The 19,114-nt window shown below is 39.6% G+C and overlaps 1 protein-coding gene and 1 long non-coding RNA gene across 3 annotated transcripts in view; both read right to left on the bottom strand.

Annotated features, from left to right (window-relative positions):
* The window catches only part of ccdc71 (coiled-coil domain containing 71), a 30,018-nt gene extending 19,711 nt beyond the window's left edge, over window positions 1–10,307 (bottom strand). The window contains exons 1-2 of one of the 2 annotated variants that reach the window (XM_019359133.2): window positions 10,135–10,307; window positions 6,322–6,394 (exon numbers count right to left, since the gene is read on the bottom strand). The gene's annotated coding sequence lies outside the window, so the exon portion shown is untranslated. The remainder of the gene's footprint in view (window positions 1–6,321; window positions 6,395–10,134) is intronic. The other variant, XM_005469697.4, reaches the window with a different exon arrangement.
* Window positions 10,308–14,670: 4,363 nt separating this feature from the next.
* LOC109202245 (uncharacterized) lies at window positions 14,671–18,634 on the bottom strand. The gene is made up of 5 exons (XR_002062212.2): window positions 18,149–18,634; window positions 17,346–17,424; window positions 16,564–16,721; window positions 15,576–15,662; window positions 14,671–15,193 (listed from the first exon to the last, which is right to left on the bottom strand). It is a non-coding gene; the product is annotated as an uncharacterized LOC109202245 (long non-coding RNA).
* Between the last annotated feature and the right edge of the window lie 480 nt (window positions 18,635–19,114).

Genomic DNA, 19,114 nt, shown 5'->3' on the forward strand with positions numbered 1-19,114 from the left:
CCATCTGAGAAACTATGATATATAACCAAATTTATGATTAGTAATGGTCTTTTCTAATTCTGCCTTACCAGTATTAAGCACGGGCATATAGATGAGTTTGTCCCGAAAAGAGGCTTACGCAACTCTCAAATAGCTGAAGTCATAACAGAGAACAATCTTAGAATGGTTATCAGCTAGTGATGGTAAATTCGATTCTTTTTACTGAATCGAGTTTTAATGAGTCACTCACCAAAGTGAATCGGGTTTCTTGAGTCATTTGAGTCACTGAGTCAGTAGACCAGAGAGTGCAAAAATGTATATTTTCACTTGTCTTGATGCATTCTCAATCATGCAGGAAAGTAAATCTCCAAAAGTTGAATCTGTTCATCTGGACGTAGCGTTTTGTGAGAGAAACGTTTCGTCACTCATCCAAGTGACTTCTTCAGTCTCAGCTGACAGCAGGTTTCCCCAATCTTATAAACAGTACATTTGCATAATGACTGAAACCAGCCCACTGAAGGAACAATGGTCATGAGAATTTGCATAATTATGATTAAGGAACTGACCTCCCAGCCCATTGTTCCTTCAGTGGGCTGGTTTCAGTCATTATGCAAATGTACTGTTTATAAGATTGGGGAAACCTGCTGTCAGCTGAGACTGAAGAAGTCACTTGGATGAGTGACGAAACATTTCTCTCACAAAACGCTACGTCCAGATGAACAGATTCAACTTTTGGAGATATATTTTCACTCAAACTTAATTTGTTTCTCTTTTAATGTAAATCCTACTGCTAAGATGTATGATTGTAAAAGAAAACTATTTTTTTTAGAGCAAAAAAAATTCTAAAGGGAATATTTATTTTTATTTTATTGGTATTTTCCTTAAATGTGTCAAATATATATTTTCTCATCTAAATGTCCATTGAGCTGTGAGCCAGGGGGCGGTAAAGCGCCTTAACATTGGTTGCCAACCAAGAAGAAGAAGAAGAAGAAGAAGAAGCAGCTGTGAGCCAGGAGGGAGGGGGTGAGTGAGTGAGTGAGTGAGTGAGTGAGTGATTCGTAACAGGAAGGGAGGGGGTGAGTGAGTCAGTGATTCGTTCAACTCGTTTGAGCTGTGAGCCAGGAGGGAGGGGGTTAGTGAGTCCTGAGTGATTCGCTTATGCTATGATTCAGCACAGCAAGGGAGGGGGTGAGTAACTCAAATGTGCTGTTAGCATGCTAGCTGAGCGATGCTACTGTGAACCGAGGAGCTATTGTCTTGATGTGAGCTTCTACTCAGGGTTTTTTCTTCCAGTTCAGAGCAGAAATGTTTTTGTTAAGAAACTGGCTGTCGTTTTTTCCCCCCACAATTTTAATTATAAGCTAGATATATTTCTACTAATGGAATTAGCTTGCTAACAGCAACAGGGATGAGTCAGTGAGTCAGTTGCGCTTGTGAATCATGATTCACGAGTCAGTAAAGTGATTCTCGAGTATTGAACGATTCGTTCACGAATCAAACATCACTATTATCAGCAGCTAGGAATATCGTTTCAAAGATAAGATCAATTCTAACTCCAGAGTATGTCCACTTCAAGTCTGACGTCACAAATTCATGAACTGAATCATCTGTAAACTTTGTTAACTTGGTTTTTTGGACTGGAATTTTTTTTTTTTTTTAAATTTTTTTTTAAGCTTTATGTGAACTTTTGGACGGAAACCAGTTTTAGTTTCCTATTTGCACACAATTTTTTGGCTTAAAATACTACTAGCACTTAATTTTGTATTACCTAATATCTTGATTTATTTCATTTTATTGTGATGGTCCTGTTAAAAATACATTTGATTATTTTCAAAATTCATATGTTTCCTGGGTTATTATTTCAATTTGCTATGGTACGAGGGATGCCACGATTAGTCGACTAGTCACAATTACGTCGACTATCAAAATCATCGACGACAAATTTAATAGTCGACGGGTCGTTTGAAGTTTTGTAAGATCCTGAAAGACGCAGGAATGAATAGTAGGATTTAAGTGTAATAACGGACTGAAACAAAAGATGGCAGCACTGCATGTACAAGGATGCCAGCTGCCGTTAAACACCAAAGAAGAAGAAGCAGTTTCCGGTATCGTAGCTGTGTCCAAATTCAGGGGTCGCATTCTTCGGAGGCCGCATCTGTAGGCCGATTACGTTACAGTGGTGCAATGAAGGCTGTCCAAATTTGAAGACTTCTCCAAATGCGTCCTCCTTTTCCCCAGATTTGAAGGATGGGTCGGGTGTTTCCTTCGTGCCCCAACCTATCCCAGAATTCTCAGTCAATTCCAGTTTCCAACAAGTGCGGCAGCTACTTAGTTTTTAATAGTACTCTTATTACTCTTTCTGGGTCACAAAATAAACTTTCAACATATTTTCAGGTGTAGCTGTGTAAACTTCAAATATCTGCTCGACATATATAGAGGTCACATATTGTGATGTTTTCTGCTGTTTTCTGTTACCCTACTAGCTCGATAGCTGACCGGGAGGTCAAGGGTCACTAGAGCCAGCGAGAACAGCAAACTTTTCAAACCCACCGCGGTCTTTCGCTACTCAGGTTAAACATGATATATAAGTCACTTAGATAACTTAAAAATGTTATTATTTGGCTTTTTTTCAGTGTTTTATTTGTTCCTGAGTAAATCAGTTTGGCTGAGATAAAAGTTAGCTTTCACACAGCTGACTAAACGTCAAACAGAAAACTGATTAAACAGAAGTGTGACATGGTCGAGAATTTACTCCAGTGTACTGTTATATTTTAGAGAGCAAGGAGCAGATGGCTGAGTTTATTAAACTCCATCGAGACAATCTGCAAATTTCATTAAAAGTTTAATAAACTATCATCTGCTCTTTATTTTTAGTTAGCACATACCTTAAACACTTCAAGCTGTAAGCTAATGATAGTTATACAAGAGTAGATGCATGCCAATGCAATAAGCTGGATGCTTTACGTTCAATGGATGCATGATCTGATTAGTCGACTAATCGCAAAAATAATCGGTGACTAGTCGACTATCAAAATAATCGTTTGTAGCAGCCCTAGTACGAGACAACAGATATTCATAGGTAGGAAGCCTTGAGCATGTGAGGAACTGAAGCCTAGCAAAGGAAATCTGCCCACAGGAAGCGGAGATAAGAGTTATTGAAAGAATTGTTGACTAAACAAAGAAAAATTAGGCAGATTAGTCAAATGTCAAAATAATCATTAGTTGCAGCCCTACTGACAAGCAACTTTTATTATTCATCATCCAAGTCTGTCATGAATGGAAGACCTTTGGAGAAAATGTATAAGACTCACTACAAAATTCAAACTATTGGCTCATGATCTGAAGCACACAATGGCACAGGTCAGCACCAGTTATTGAAGCAACCGGACACAGTATGCCTTAAAACAAAAAACCTAAAAAAAAAAACCTAAAAAAAAAGAAGAAAGAAAGAAAGAAAGAAAGAAAGAAAGAAAGAAACTGAGAACAGTTAAAGTAGAAGAAGTATAATTACAAAGAAGAAAACTCAATGCTTGGTAATAGAGCAGAATTATGGCAATTGTCTCTGTCCAAATATTTCCAGACAAAATTTTAACTCTGTGCAGCTCACCAAACATGAAAGGTTTTGGAAAGCACCTAAATATTTTATAGAGCCATCAAATAACAACTGGTAGAAATTTTGCTAAAACATCAAAAGGTTAAAGAACTATTAATCCTTTACTAGTTTTTTTTTTTTCTTTCAACATCACTAGACTTCTGTTTGTTAAAACGTATTTATCCAGGTTGCATAACACAGAAAAGCCAGAGAATTACAATGACATAGCACTGTAACAAGAAATCTTGAGTCTTAGTGAATTCAAATTAGCGTATATGCCTTGCATTGTAAGTCACCTATACACCAGCTGTAACTCAAGATGCACTCAGGGATGTGTGACAATGTTGCTTAAATGCTATGAAAAACTTATTTGGTCTGTCACCAATTTTTTAAAATCAATACCAAAATTTGATTTCTTATGGGTTAACCACTATCGCTAACATAACTTTAAACAAAGCAATCTGAAGAGAGATTTCATACTTATGAAAGTCAGCTTTTTGGGATACTGGGGTTAACGAGTCTATAGGAGTTCCACAACCACTGCTGACGGGTTCTACTACCTCTCTAGCTGGAAGGAACTAACATCCTGAATAAAAGTCAAAGTCCTAACTAGCAAATCTTTTCAACCCAGAAGTTGTCTTGGTAATTAACCCAGGCAGTTATTTCAGGCTACCGCCACCAAGGCCCCGTGCGGATGAATAGGGAAAGCTCAGTGTGATCTCACGACATATAAACTATAAATGGAACAAATATTGATTCCATTATCTTACAAGTCTCTAGTGATGTTTTGTCAATACCCTGGACCACTGACAGTATTATTAAAAAGTGCAAGCATTCTAAACAGATTTCTCAAATTCACTCAGTGTAACCATTTGCTTACTCCTTGTGATGACGCTTAGTCAAACTTTTATTGAAGAGTGGATAAAATGGCTATAGGAAAAAAGTTACTGTAGAAAAAGTAAGTTTGTTCCCACGGATCTTATTCACATAATTGCTGCAAATCTAAATGAATTATCTGCCCCGACCTATATTCAGCTTTTTCTCCCTGCTTTGCTTCCTTAAGAGTGGCTTCTTGACAGCCACCCTTCCACTGAGACCATTTCTGATGTGACTTCAGCAAATAAAGCAACCAATGTCTTCAAAAACTTTGACTACCTGAATAGGCCACAAACACGACTGTCAAAAATCAATTGGGCAAGCTAACACACAAAAGGGGTGTCCACTACAGTAAAGACTAGCAGAGATTTGGCAGTGAAACAACAACAGCGACAACAGTGAAATTCATCAACTTAGAACAACAACAGGTAAAATGACTGCCAATAATGCAAAGTGATTAAGTAGTAATTCTACTGTCAACTTAGAATGTTGTTTAAAAATCACAGCCTAAACCCAAAAAATTGCACCTTGAGGTCACTGAAATTCAAACTTAACTGAAACTTTTAGAGCTGCAGGTCACCAGGATTCAAATTCATCTGAGATTTTTAGTATACGCACCTATGGTATCAATTTCAAAATCCCATGTCACCTCATTTTCGAGTTATCGCATTCACAAACTTGGGTGTCCACGGTGCCTGCCTACCCACCCACCCACCAACCTGGCAGGGTTATGACAATAACTCATCAGCGCAGTGATAATGCTGTGTCCAGATAAACAAAATCAACTTTTTTGGGATCACCAGGTAAAGCTAGCATGTCGCAGTCTACTAGTGCTTCCAAAAAAAAATAGTTAAAAGTTCGAAATGAAAATCAACAGGTATTTCTGTCCGTGTATTGTGGCCCAGCTAGTCAATGGGTCTAGCTGCCAGGTACTAGCTACCAGGTGTCAGTTCAGTAAAGTGTGTAACAGTGAAATCAGATGCTACTATACATACAGAAGAATACTTCAGCCATTAAAAAAGTAGATTGCATTTTTTTTGCAAATTTCACTGATATTTCAAGCCTCTTCGTGTTTTTATGCCCCTTTTGATCGACTAAAATCAGTTATCGTCCACCATTCTAACTTTGGTATACACCTTTCCATATGTCTGGTAAGCTTCGGTGGTACATGAGGGTATTAATGCATTCCGACAGAATGAATTCTAAGACAATCTTTCCATAGCTGCATTAGATACATACATTACAGTATGGAAAAAAAACAGGCCAGACGGGGTGGACAGTGCTTGGTTGGTATTAAATGCATAAACTGACTTTACTGGGCCATGGATAATTTAATCCAATCTTATAACGTAAGCTCAAATGCAAACTCATATTCGGAGAGAAATTTGAAGTGCCTCCATACTAGCACTGGGGATTGTTCCTGAGACTAGTGGTAATGACTATTAGATTTAGATTGTTTTTGATTTTTATTATTTTAATTCTCAGAGTTACAAACTGTCTAAATCCTTTCATCTGTAATAAAATGATGAGCGTTGCTCCTCTACCAGGTGTAACAATTAAGTTTAACATCCAGTCAACCATGAAAACCGAATTTATGAAATTTAACGGAGTTAAAAGTTAGCAGCGAGTTAGCTTGCTAGTTTCCATCTAAATATAATATGCCATGTGCTGACTAAGGGATTTCCGAGACAAATTAAAAACGTACACCTCTGCTATCACTTCCGACATAAATGAAGACTAAAACTAAACAGCAGTGACATTTGTAGGGTTACCTAAGTTTGGCTAGCTGGTATATAATGATGTGCTACGCTTTCGCTAGCGACACAGCTATGTTTGCACAATATAAACAGTGAAGTTGAAGGATGAAGGCTAACCTTTTTCCACTCAATAAAAGTTAACGTGGGGGTTCCTGAAGGTTAGGGACAAATCCAATCGCATGGCAGGATGCTGTAAACAGACCAAACTTCAGTCAGGATCCACAACACGAGGTTAGTCATTAATATACTGCTGCATGGGCTGGGCTGTAGTTACATTGTAAGGGTTTCAAAACTGAGCTTTAAAATGATTAGCGGTAATAAAAATCGAGAGAGACTGACAGTGATCACTGACTGCTTTTAGGGGCTTGTTGAGATTAAATAGAACAAGATACAAAGCATTAAAACATGTTAAATACACAACAGCGTTATTAAACCCAGAGTAGTTTGGGCCCAGAAGCAGGATTCATCATGTCATCACTTAAAGACCGGATTGTGTACCACCTATTTATGTTCGTGAGGTCATTATACATGCAACCAAATTCCTGCAACGTCATTTGTATGCGACATGAACAGTACAGCAATAAAGGACATCAAGGCAATGGTATACCTGCTGCTAGGTGTATGGCTTTTTGTCAGACAGTGACCACCTACCGGCTGGGCCATATTATACCGTTCACGGTAATACCGGTACAATGTTAGGCAACGATAAGAAAATGAACTATCGTGATAGAATATGGGTAAAACGTGCATGCGCAGTGCCTTTGTTTTCATACGCACATGGCCAAAGAAGCACGGCGGCAACAGAGAATGAGAAGGGGGAAAGCGGATTGTTGAGTGAAACGGATGAACCAGAATTGGTTTATAAAAATGGTGCAACTTCAGTGATGTGGAACTGGTTTGGTGTTTCTCCATCAGATGCACAACAAAGCACTTTTTTGTGTATCTGACAAACACTGCGGCATCACTGAGAGTTAAAAACTGTCTAAATTCTTTCATCTTTAATAAAACGATCATAGTTACACCTGGTAAAGCAGTAATGCTTAAGTTTAACATCCAGGCATCCATGAAAACAGAATTTATTACATTTAACGGAGTTAGAAGTTAGCAGGAAGTTAGCGGTAGTTAGCTCGCTAGTTTCGCTAGTTACCTAAGCATGATATAGCATGTTCTGACTGAGAGATTTCTGAAAAAATTCAAACGTACAGCTCTGCTATCACTTACAACATAAATGAAGACAGGAAACTAAACAGCAGTGACGTTTGTAGGGTTACTGAAGTTGGGCTAGCTGGTATATAATGATGTGCTACGTGATCGCTAGCGACACAGCTATGTTAGCATAACATAAACAGTGAAGCTGGAGGATGAACGCTAACTTTTTTCCACTCGATAAAAGTTAACGTGAGGGTTCCCGATGGTTAGGGACAAATGCAATCGCATGGCAGGATGCTGTAAACGGACCAAACTTCAGTCAGGAGAACAACTGAGATAATCCATCCACAATACAAGGTTAGTCATTAATATACTGCAACAACATGGAAATAGAGCAGCTGTGATAGAATACAGCATTAATGAATCAATGGTACAGAAGTGGAGGAAATGAGAAGAATGAGTTGAATAAAGTTTGATTTATCTGAATGCACCTTATGGTCCGAAAATTACGTATTTGACTTTTATTTGGCACACTGCAGTTTAATGTTGCAAAGCACCTCTTTTTAACTTCAGTGGATATTATACATGGTTATGCTCAGGATATGTCAGCCCATTTCTACTGGAAATGCCTTTTGGTTAAACTTTCAGCAAGGAATTTGCATTTGCACTGTTAAATTTTTATATAGCTTTAATGCACATAAAAAACAGCTGCTTGTTTAAGTGAAAATAAATGGATGGGGTTTTTTTGCGCTAGTAAAGTTGTGGAGTTGTATTTTGTCTCGCAGAAATTATATCGTCAGTTATATCGTTATCGCAAATTTTCAAATATATATCGTGATATATATTTTTGGCCATATCGCCCTGCTCTAGACCACAGTTTTGTTTTTTATGCAGTCAGTAACCCCTTACTGCCAGGCTTGCAAAATAGTGCTTTTGATTTTTGTAACGCAGTCACACTCATGGCTCACGTGCTGCCACCATGTAACAAATCGGCAGTCTGCTGACATAAACTTTTGGATTACCTCAGATCATTTGGAATCCCAGCAGAGTAGGTATTACAAAAGTACCATATACTACCTCCTAAAGGAAAACCCTAGAAACCAAGTTGAGTCATGTGAAGCTGACCCGAGTCAGTGGAAAAGGGCTCGTTCAAGTGCCGTGTGTGTTGAACTGACCACACGGCTAGCGTTGTGTGGAACTCCAAAAAACAAAAGCTAAGTCTGATCCAAACTTCAGTCTGTAAAGCTAGCATGATACCAACCTAACAAAACTGTCAATTCCCAGTAAAAACTGAACTGTATTTTTCCTTGAAATTCTCACCTCTATTTAAAAATATTTATGAAAAAAGCTCCCAACACTAAGTAGTGACGACAGTATTTTAACCCAAACCATGACGTCCTAATTCAGAGTAGTTTTAACCCTAACACTCACCAAGATGTTTTTAAATACCCAACCTAACCCGAACTAAGTAACTTAATATTTAATTGCCTAAGGCCCACTCTTTGCTGTGGTCAGGTTGTAATGTTTTTCCTAAAGAAAATATATTTATATTCACTGCTCAAGTTTTTCCACCCTCAACATTCCCTGCAAACATTTTAGCTAGTTTTGGCAATCAGCCTTCAAGAATTCACTACTATCAGAGCCTTTCTGTTGAGGCAGACATTTGTATTCTTTTACTGAAGAAATAAAATAAAATAAAAATCTAAAAACGTTGACATAAAATCACCAGAAGAACAAATGAAGAATCAACAGTACTGAGAAGACCAATCACAATAGCTGCGGGTTGGGGCAATGTAATGTGTAGTAGAGATACATGCCAGGTTACGACGTAGGATTTCTGAGAGCTTTGTGGTTACGATGTACTTAAAGCGTAGATTTAATGAGCACAAAAAAACCCAACAACAAAGAAGTTAAACTGAAAATTTGTGTACGAACTTGTGTCATTGCTCTGCAACTTGATTCCACCTAGCACTAGTACTACTTCACCTTCCACCAGCTGCTCAAAACAAATATATTAAGGTTTTTACAAACAGTAGATCTAACATGAAGCTAAAGTTACTTTCTGTTTGGCGTGAACACACTTTTGTAAGCCTAAAAAGGAAAATGACTACAAGAAACTATAAATGAATGCTAGCAATATGAAACTAACAACGCTCCAAACTTATTGCTGGGTGATGGGCGTGACTTGCCCCAAACAAAAGTTCAGCTAGCCTCACCTTATTTTCAATAGTACACTAATGGACTTAAAGTAATGTTTAATTCATTAGAACGAACAAGGAAGCTAAAAATGTTGTTCCTATTAAGTAAAAAGTGACAGAACATATTTAAAAACAGGCTAGCCAGTTAATGATTAAACGGAAATATCAACGGGTAAATGAGCTCTCGAGCGACCCCTTCTTCGCGCTGCTCTCGTGCGCCCCCTTGCCGAATGCGCCAACGTGACTCAGTCCTATTTATACGAAAACATTGCTTTTACAGCGCACTTAAACTTGGATCAAACGAAGCCGCCGCACGTAAGCTTATTTACAACTTTCAGCAGTCTGATAGGAGACGTCGCCATTTTTCGCACGGATATATGAAGTGGCAGCAGAAAGCTTCGCTCGCCAAACATTCTCCCAACGATCTTTCTTCTCTTTGAGCAGCTACGAGTTGTTGAGGCTCCCTGAGCCCCTCCTGCCGGCTGGGCCTCTACTCGTCAGACACTGGCCGACGCATTTGCACGGTCAGAAATGTAAAGATTATCCATTGAATTTAAAGAGCTCGTGAAAAAAGCGGAATTACCTTTTAACGGTGCTCCCTCGGCATCCTCCGGTGGTCGCTGTGCCTGCCGACGCTCCACGGTAAAATGGCTGCAACAACAGCGGTGTGGATGACAGACCAGTGAAGAGAGGCGGAGGCTGCTGAGGAGAGAGGGGCGGGCTCTGTTAACCCCGCCGAGGGGTGGGGGTGGGGAACGGGCATAAACGGCTGAGAAATAATCCCGGGTTTAACTGAACAAAACTCAGAGAAAATGGCGTGTAAACTCAAGGACTAAGTGTATTTCACAGTGCAATAGTTAACTGGAATACACACCACCCCCCTCCAAAATGCAAAATCTTGATTGTGCGCTGATGTCACGGGTAGGCGGGGCTTATTGCCATTTTTGTCTTTGTAGCTAACAAATCTCTGGGCAAGCATGGAGTCCAACAGTAAAGCTGCTACTAAATGTATTTTACTTTATTTTAACAAAAAAAAAACAAAAAAAAAGAATATATATATATCTATATATATATATATCTATCTATTTATCTATCTAGATATAGATATAGATATTTATTAGGGGTGCAACAATACTCGTATCGATATTGAATCGTTCGATACAGTGCTTTCGGTTCGGTACGCATATGTATCGAACAATACAAAATTTTTTATTTATTTTATCAACTTTTCTTCTGACGATGCTGTCTGTGTTGAGCGCTCAGTGGATCTGCGTTCGACTACCCCGCCTAGGCTGCACTGTCGAGTGCAGATCCACTGAGCGCAGCGCAAGCTAGCAAGACAGAAGCTAAGCTCGTTGCAACATGGCAACTGCCTCAACGCTAGCCGAAATTGAACCTCCCCCACCCTCATTCAGATCTGGCGTTTGGAACTATCTTGGTTTTCATGTGAAGCATGACCCTGATGGTAAGCGCGTCATGGACAAAAGTAAAACAGTATGTCGGATGTGCCACTCAATGCTCAATTGGTGGGAACTAGTGCGTTAGCGCAGTTAGCTTGTTAACGTGTTGACGCCGTCCAGCCCCACGCACGGGGCGATCTGCGGTAACTCGTTAACGGAGATTTGCCGCGTTATGGCGTTAATGTCATTTTAACGAGATTAACGCTGACAGCACTAGTGGGAACACAACGAATATGACTGCACATTTACGCCGACATCATCCTAGTGCAAAGACAAGTGGAAGCAGACAAAAACAACAAGCATGCATGCTACAAACATTACCCGCGTCATTTAGACAGCCGTTAGCACATGATTCTCCTTATGGGGACCTGATATGTTTAATATGCTGCTGAAAATATACCCCAGAAGAAGCGTATAGTATAGCTTTTATTTTGGAAAGAGCCATTTCTCTGTAAAAAACTTTTTTTTTTAATTATTTTGTTGTTTCAGCAACATTAAATTTAAAAACTATACGTTTGAGTTAAAATATATATTTATAATTTTAATAAATGACAAATTAAAAAGGCATGAACATTTTTTTTGTATCGAAAAAATATCGAACCGTGACACCAAAGTATCGAACTGAACCGAACCGTGAATTTTGTGTATCGTTGCACCCTTAATATTTATATATATATATACAGATAGACAAAATGGTGGCAAACCAACCAGACATAGTGCTGGTAGACAAACAGAAGAAGACGGTCGTAGTGATGTAGCAGTGCCGAATGACAGCAACATCAGGAAGAAGGAACACGAGAAGCTTGAGAAATACATTGGGAAGATGGCCCCAACTGACCAAGTGCTCAGTGAATACCTCAGGCAGCAGAACCCCAAGAAAGAGGAGGGAGACGAGGAACCATCATGGAAGGACAGGCCCCTGCATGGTATGTACCACCGGCAGATAGAGGAGGTGGCTGATATCCAGAAATCCTACCAGTGGCTGGACAAAGCTGGACTGAAAGACAGCACAGAGGCACTAATCATGGCAGCACAAGAACAAGCTCTGAGCACAAGATCCATAGAGGCTGGGGTCTATCACACCAGGCAAGACCCCAGGTGCAGGCTGTGTAAAGATGCCCCTGAGACAATCCAGCACATAACAGCAGGGTGCAAGATGCTAGCAGGCAGGGCATACAGTGGCTTGCAAAAGTATTCGGCCCCCTTGAACTTTTCCACATTTTGTCACATTACAGCCACAAACATGAATCAATTTTATTGGAATTCCACGTGAAAGACCAATACAAAGTGGTGTATACGTGAGAAGTGCAACGAAAATCATACATGATTCCAAACATTTTTTACAAATAAATAACTGAAAAGTGGGGTGTGCGTAATTATTCAGCCCCCTGAGTCAATACTTTGTAGAACCACCTTTTGATGCAATTACAGCTGCCAGTCTTTTAGGGTATGTCTCTACCAGCTTTGCACATCTAGAGACTGAAATCCTTGCCCATTCTTCTTTGCAAAACAGCTCCAGCTCAGTCAGATTAGATGGACAGCGTTTGTGAACAGCAGTTTTCAGATCTTGCCACAGATTCTCGATTGGATTTAGATCTGGACTTTGACTGGGCCATTCTAACACATGGATATGTTTTGTTTTAAACCATTCCATTGTTGCCCTGGCTTTATGTTTAGGGTTGTTGTCCTGCTGGAAGGTGAACCTCCGCCAGAGCATGATGCTGCCACCACCATATTTGACAGTGGGGATGGTGTGTTCAGAGTGACGTGCAGTGTTAGCTTTCCGCCACACATAGCGGTTTGCATTTTGGCCAAAAAGTTCCATTTTGGTCTCATCTGACCAGAGCACCTTCTTCCACATGTTTGCTGTGTCCCCCACATGGCTTGTGGCAAACTGCAAACGGGACTTCTTATGGTTTTCTGTTAACAATGGCTTTCTTCTTGCCACTCTTCCATAAAGGCCAACTTTGTGCAGTGCACGACTAATAGTTGTCCTATGGACAGATTCCCCCACCTGAGCTGTAGATCTCTGCAGCTCGTCCAGAGTCACCATGGGACTCTTGGCTGCATTTCTGATCAGCGCTCTCCTTGTTCGGCCTGTGAGTTTAGGTGGACGGCCTTGTCTTGGTAGGTTTACAGTTGTGCCATACTCCTTCCATTTCTGAACGATCGCTTGAACAGTGCTCCGTGGGATGTTCAAGGCTTGGGAAATCTTTTTGTAGCCTAAGCCTGCTTTAAATTTCTCAATAACTTTATCCCTGACCTGTTTGCTGTGTTCTTTGGACTTCATGGTGTTGTTGCTCCCAGTATTCTCTTAGACAACCTCTGAGACCGTCACAGAGCAGCTGTATTTGTACTGACTTTAGATTACACACAGGTGCACTCTATTTAGTCATTAGCACTCATCAGGCAATGTCTATGGGCAACTGACTGCACTCAGACTTTTGCAAGCCACTGTACATGGAACGCCATAACCAAGTGGCCGGCATAGTATACAGAAACGTCTGTGCCGAATATGGCCTGGAAGTTCCAAGGTCAAAATGGGAGACGCCCCCAAGGGTGGTGGAGAATGACCGAGCTAAGATCCTGTGGGACTTCCAGATACAGACGGACAAAATGGTGGTGGCTAACCAACAGGACATAGTGGTGGTAGACAAACAGAAGGAGACGGCCGTAGTGATCGATGTAGCGGTTCCGAATGACAGCAACATCAGAAAGAAGGAACACTGCTGATGTTACAGCCACAACATATTTTTAAAAAACTTTTTTTTAAAAATATAACCATTATTATTGCTTATAGAGACACTGCAGTTGTTGGTTGCATGGTAAAGGAACATATAAAGTAGTAGTAGTAATTGGCTACTACTAGTACTACTGCCTTATATAATATTGAGTCTGAAGAAAGAAAAAAAGCTTGATTATTAAAACAAGTTGGCACGGGCCCACCAAACACTAGTGTCCAGAGGTCTGTCAATTGTCTCATTTGATGGGCCTCCAGCTGTACACAGGCCTCTGGACACCTACACTGTAAAAAAGAAAATGTTGAGAAAACGTAAAATTTCAAGGCAACATGATGCAAGAGATTTTTGAGTTTTCTCAACTTTTGCCAACTGTTGTTGACTCAACTAAGATTTAAAAGTTCTGCCAACTTGGATCTTCTTGTTCACCTAATTAGGATAATCCTGGAAGTCTAACGAAGAAATTCTGGTTTCAATGCCATGTATTTCTGCCTTCACCAAACACAGATATTCTTGTTGAGTAATCATACAATTCTTACTCCAGTGAGTTGAAAATTTACCTATATAAACAAAGGAAAATGTATGTTGTTATTATACTTGAAAAAACACTTAATAAATAGATATAGAATAAAACAAAGCACAATTCAATGTTATCTAAAAGCTTATTTATTTTGTTCAACAGTCTTTTCAGTACATTTCAGAATGTCATGGGTAGTAGGGTGAATTTCTGTTAAAAAAAACAAAAAGAAAGAAAGAAAAGAAATAACAAACAAACAAAAACGTGTTGCCAGTTTCTTTTGGGTGCTTTGAGCACCCCAGCAGAGACGTTAAAATTCCAGAGTCCAGAACCAAAAAAGAAAAGTGTCCAGCAACTTAATAATTCATGCACACACACCCTGACCGTCTTGTAAAAGCTGAACATAACTATTGCACATTAAATAGGGTAGTGCTACAAACGATTGCCTATGCACCCAGACATTGACATTTTACACAGGCTTACTATGATGAACTATGGAAGTTAAAAGTTCTTAGAAATGTTACCATCAATGAAGAGGAAACTAACACTATAACAAATCTTTTAAAATACTACAAGACAAATTTTCACCATATATTCTCAACAATACAGATTCATCTGACTAAAATTTACATTTCGAATAATGATTTATCCACTTCACCTTCATATTGTCCGACCAGGCCAAAATAAGATGGCCTGAATTGCTTCAAAGGTAAAACTCATCTGCTTTGGATAATCAATGTTGAGGGCATACAGAAGGCCAAAGAGGTATGCCAGGGCAGTAGAGAGATCTGGAATGTTATGTAGCACAATGTCCCCTTCCAACACAACTGCATGTTCTCGCACAGACGTATCAGCATCGTCATCTTGTAGGATGGTGAGGATGGCAACTGATGCACCGTTCAACACTGGTTCCAAAATGTCAGTGTCCTGAAGAAAAGTAAAATATGAATTATTGAAAGCTAAGAAAAACTAAAGACAAAACAAATTTCTAAAGATTTTAACTTTAACCTCTATACCATGCTGGTCGTTTGACTCATGGAGGTTTTAAGAAGAAAAAGCTTCTTTTTTTTTTTAATTAATGCCACCTTGTGAGTTTTGTACAAAAATATTTTCTGCTATGGAACAACCACTAAAAATGCCCAGCTGCTGCTCAGCAGAAAAAAAGAGTGAGAGTTATGACAACTGCAATCCCCACTATAAAATTATCTGGACTGCACTGAGAAAGTGTACATTTCCATTTTGGATAAACTCATCCTTTAAAAACATCTCATAGCAATTAATTTTACTTGCATTACTTTTTTGTACTTACTAAGCACTTCAGGAAAACCTCTGTTGCATCTTCTCTTGAGGAAAATGGGCAGGCCTCTCAGTGCCCATTGGACACAGTGTTGGATGTCTAAAGAGTATTCAGTGGAAAACAAGAATTTCAATTAGTGAAGTAACATGGTGTACTATACACAATGCAAAATCAGAACTCTCATAGTAATGAAAGTAAAGCACAGGTACGCAAAACGTACAACCCCCCCCCCCCCCGCCCCAAAAAAACAACAACAACACCATGTTAACAATTTTACTTTCGTTTTACAAATTAAATAAAATACTGCCAAATAAGAACAAAGCAATGACTCATGACATTCATTTTTACTGACATATCTGTTGGGTCTGTTCCCACAAACCCCACTAATTCTAGAGACTTATTCATCATGAATGAAAACAAGACAGTCAGCGATCGATCGATTACTTGCGCAAGGGAGGCCTCATCTATGTCCAGCATGGAAATGACCCCGAAGAGGGCCTCCTCTCGCTGGCTTTTATTGACAAACTTCAAACAATAGTTTACAAAACACCTCCCCTCGCAACCCCCTTTGGTTACAAAGACAAGGCACTGTATGTATGTATATGCAAGTGTGTGTGTGTGTGTGTGTGTGTGTGTGTGTGTGTGTGTGTGTGTGTGTGTGTATGTGTGTGTGAGACCTCCTGCTGACCAAAGGGTCGTAAAAGCAGGAAGCTTACAACAGAAGAAACAGATCTTTCAGATAGGATGTATCTACAATAAAACCTCCCCCAACACAAAGTGGTTAGAGGTGCTCAGGATCAAAGGAATGGCTTTGATAATACTGCTTGAACTAAGACTGTACAAATTTAAGAAACACAATGGCAACATTCAACAATTAGACCTAACAATATCCACTGATGTGTTTTATTTGAAGCCAACATCTTTTTCAGTTTCTGTTAAGAGAAAAGTATACTCTCTTCTGAAAATGTCAGATAAAGGAGCACTTCACTCCTTCACTCACCTGTTCATCAAGTTTATCCAGGAGGTCTTCCATCTCCTCACCAAGAGCTCCCTTCTTAGACCAGTACAGTTTCAGCAGGCCAGGCACAACTTTGTCAAGGGATGCATTGAAGGTCCCCAGGAGGTCTTTGCTTGTGATCCGATGAAATTTTCAGATATCTAAATCAAATCAAATCAAATCACTTTTATTGTCACTAAACAATACATTCACCAAAATATTGTCATTTATTCAACACAGAAAATTCCTGGGTAGCTGTCTTGGACAGTCTGCACCATGTTATATGCCTGACTGTGTCATCAACAGCAAAACCTACCTACTTCAAAAATCTCTCATGAATACGTCTTTTGCACAGGAATAGAAACACCCCCCACAAAACCCAGTATCAATATGAAAATACATATTATGTTCTAAGTTGCACCAAAATCTGTGACCAATCAGATTCTGTGACCTGCCTTAGTATTCTTTCCCTAACAATCTCAGACTATAGAAGTCCTATTTCTAGCACAAAAAGAAAAAAAATACATGCTAAGTCAAAATTATGAGATTGCCTTTCTGTTTCACAATTTCGATTTAGCATGGGGACTCTTTTCTTGTACTGGCAGAAATGTTCAGGGTAAGGATTTCAATATAACACTGGCAAGGGCCTTGACTGGAGTGGTAGCACAAGATAATAAAGTTGGCCAATGTATTACCCCAGCAAATACCGTACTGCTTCAATATAAGTATAAATCATGCCCAATTTGAATAATAATTAAATTATAAATAAATTAGGACAGTCTTACCTCCTCAGAGGAAAACAGCGCAGGTCATCTCTCCTGGACCTCAGATACCATAGGCTGACACTCCACGACCTCTCTCCGCCTGAGAGAAAATGTTTGCAATAATGAAACATTTCAATATAATGTAGAAAAAAAAACGAGAAAAAAAAGTTACGGATCGGACTCCCCGATCCTTACTGCGCATGTGCAAAGTTGGACCGTACAGATCGCGTCTACCCGTGGAATTGTACATAAAATCAATACTCCATCAACAAAAAGGCTCTCAAAACAATACAATACTTTCCACAGCTTTGAAGGATGGGTCAGGTGTATCCTTCGTGGCCCACCCTATGCCAGAATTCATAGCGCGGCCCAGCCGATTCTAGTTTCAAACAATGGCGGCAGCCACTTAGTTTTAATATTACTCTTATTACTCTTTCTGGGTCACAAAGTAAACTTTTAAGGTATTTTCAGGCGAGAATGTAGCTGTGTAAATTTCAAATATCTGCTCAGTTTATTAAGACAACACATTTTTGCCAAAATGCTTCTACGTTTTCGGAGACGTCTGTTACCACCAGCTTCGATAGCTAGCTGGGGATTCAAGGCTCGCTAGAGCAGCGAGAACAGCGAACTCCCGGCATATCATTTTCAACCCCCGCGCGGTCCTTCGCTAGCTTAAACATGATATATAAGTCCCTTAGATGACTTAAATATGTTATTGTTTGGCTTTTTTTTCCAGTGCTTTACTCATTCCACCCTCCTGGGTCCTCAGGAGGATGCAGCCTAGCGCTTGTAGAAAATCCTAATAACAGATGTCGTTAGCTTACCTGCTAGGGCAAATGGCCGGCAGCTCCCGCACCTGTCCAAAAAATGGTCAAATAATACACTCCAACTTCAGACCAGGTAAAATCTGTAATGGTCGAAAAATTGTAATTTTCATCCAATTTTGGCCACGTTTGTTCAAAGTTTCTTAGCAGGTTTTCAGTTCAGAACACATCGACAAACCACTATCACACAGTCTGCTCAGACTCGTTTGGTCTAGTTCAAACTTATTCAGACCACGACGTGTGCCAGTCACCTACGGGGTTTCCCACCGGTTCCCAACTCGACTCAAAAAATCTACTCAAAAGTTGATCATCTTTGTTATGCTCGCTAGAAAATCTTAGTTAGGACAACAATGGAAGAAATTTGTTGGGCAGACAAGCTATTTTAGGTTGTAAATGGAAAGTTTTATTTCTAAGTCAGTTTAATTTGAAAACTTTACTCAAATCAACAATTACTAGTTATCGTTTTTACAGTGTACCCAGAATCCCCACTGGATAATCCATCCCAGCCAATGAGTACCCTTCACCAAACGTTTGATGACTTTCAAAACTCATCAGACTACAGCTTGTTTTACTCTGTCCTGATTTCTACTTACTTACTTACCGATAATTTGTTAAATTAATTGGTTCAGGTCAGCATGTGGTATACTGTAATAGGCTGATGGTTCATCCAATCATCTGCCAAATGCCATTTTTCATTCAGTTTCCAAGGAAGACTACCCAGACTGGTCTGTTTTTCAAACCATCTGGTGACCCAGGTTACCACACACTGGTGTGAGTTAATTTCTCCAGGTTTAGATCATGGCTGAGCTACAGACATTGCATTCCTGATGGGAAATCAGATCCTTGGCAGTTCGGAGGTAACCCAAGTTCTTATGGTCAGTCCAAAACTGAAAGAATAATTTGCTTCTTCGAGCCAGTGCCTCCATTCTTCCAGTGCCAGCTTGATGACCTCTTGGTCCCCAATAT

This window comes from Oreochromis niloticus, linkage group LG5 (genome assembly GCF_001858045.2).
Source record: "Oreochromis niloticus isolate F11D_XX linkage group LG5, O_niloticus_UMD_NMBU, whole genome shotgun sequence".
Lineage (NCBI taxonomy): Eukaryota > Metazoa > Chordata > Actinopteri > Cichliformes > Cichlidae > Oreochromis > Oreochromis niloticus.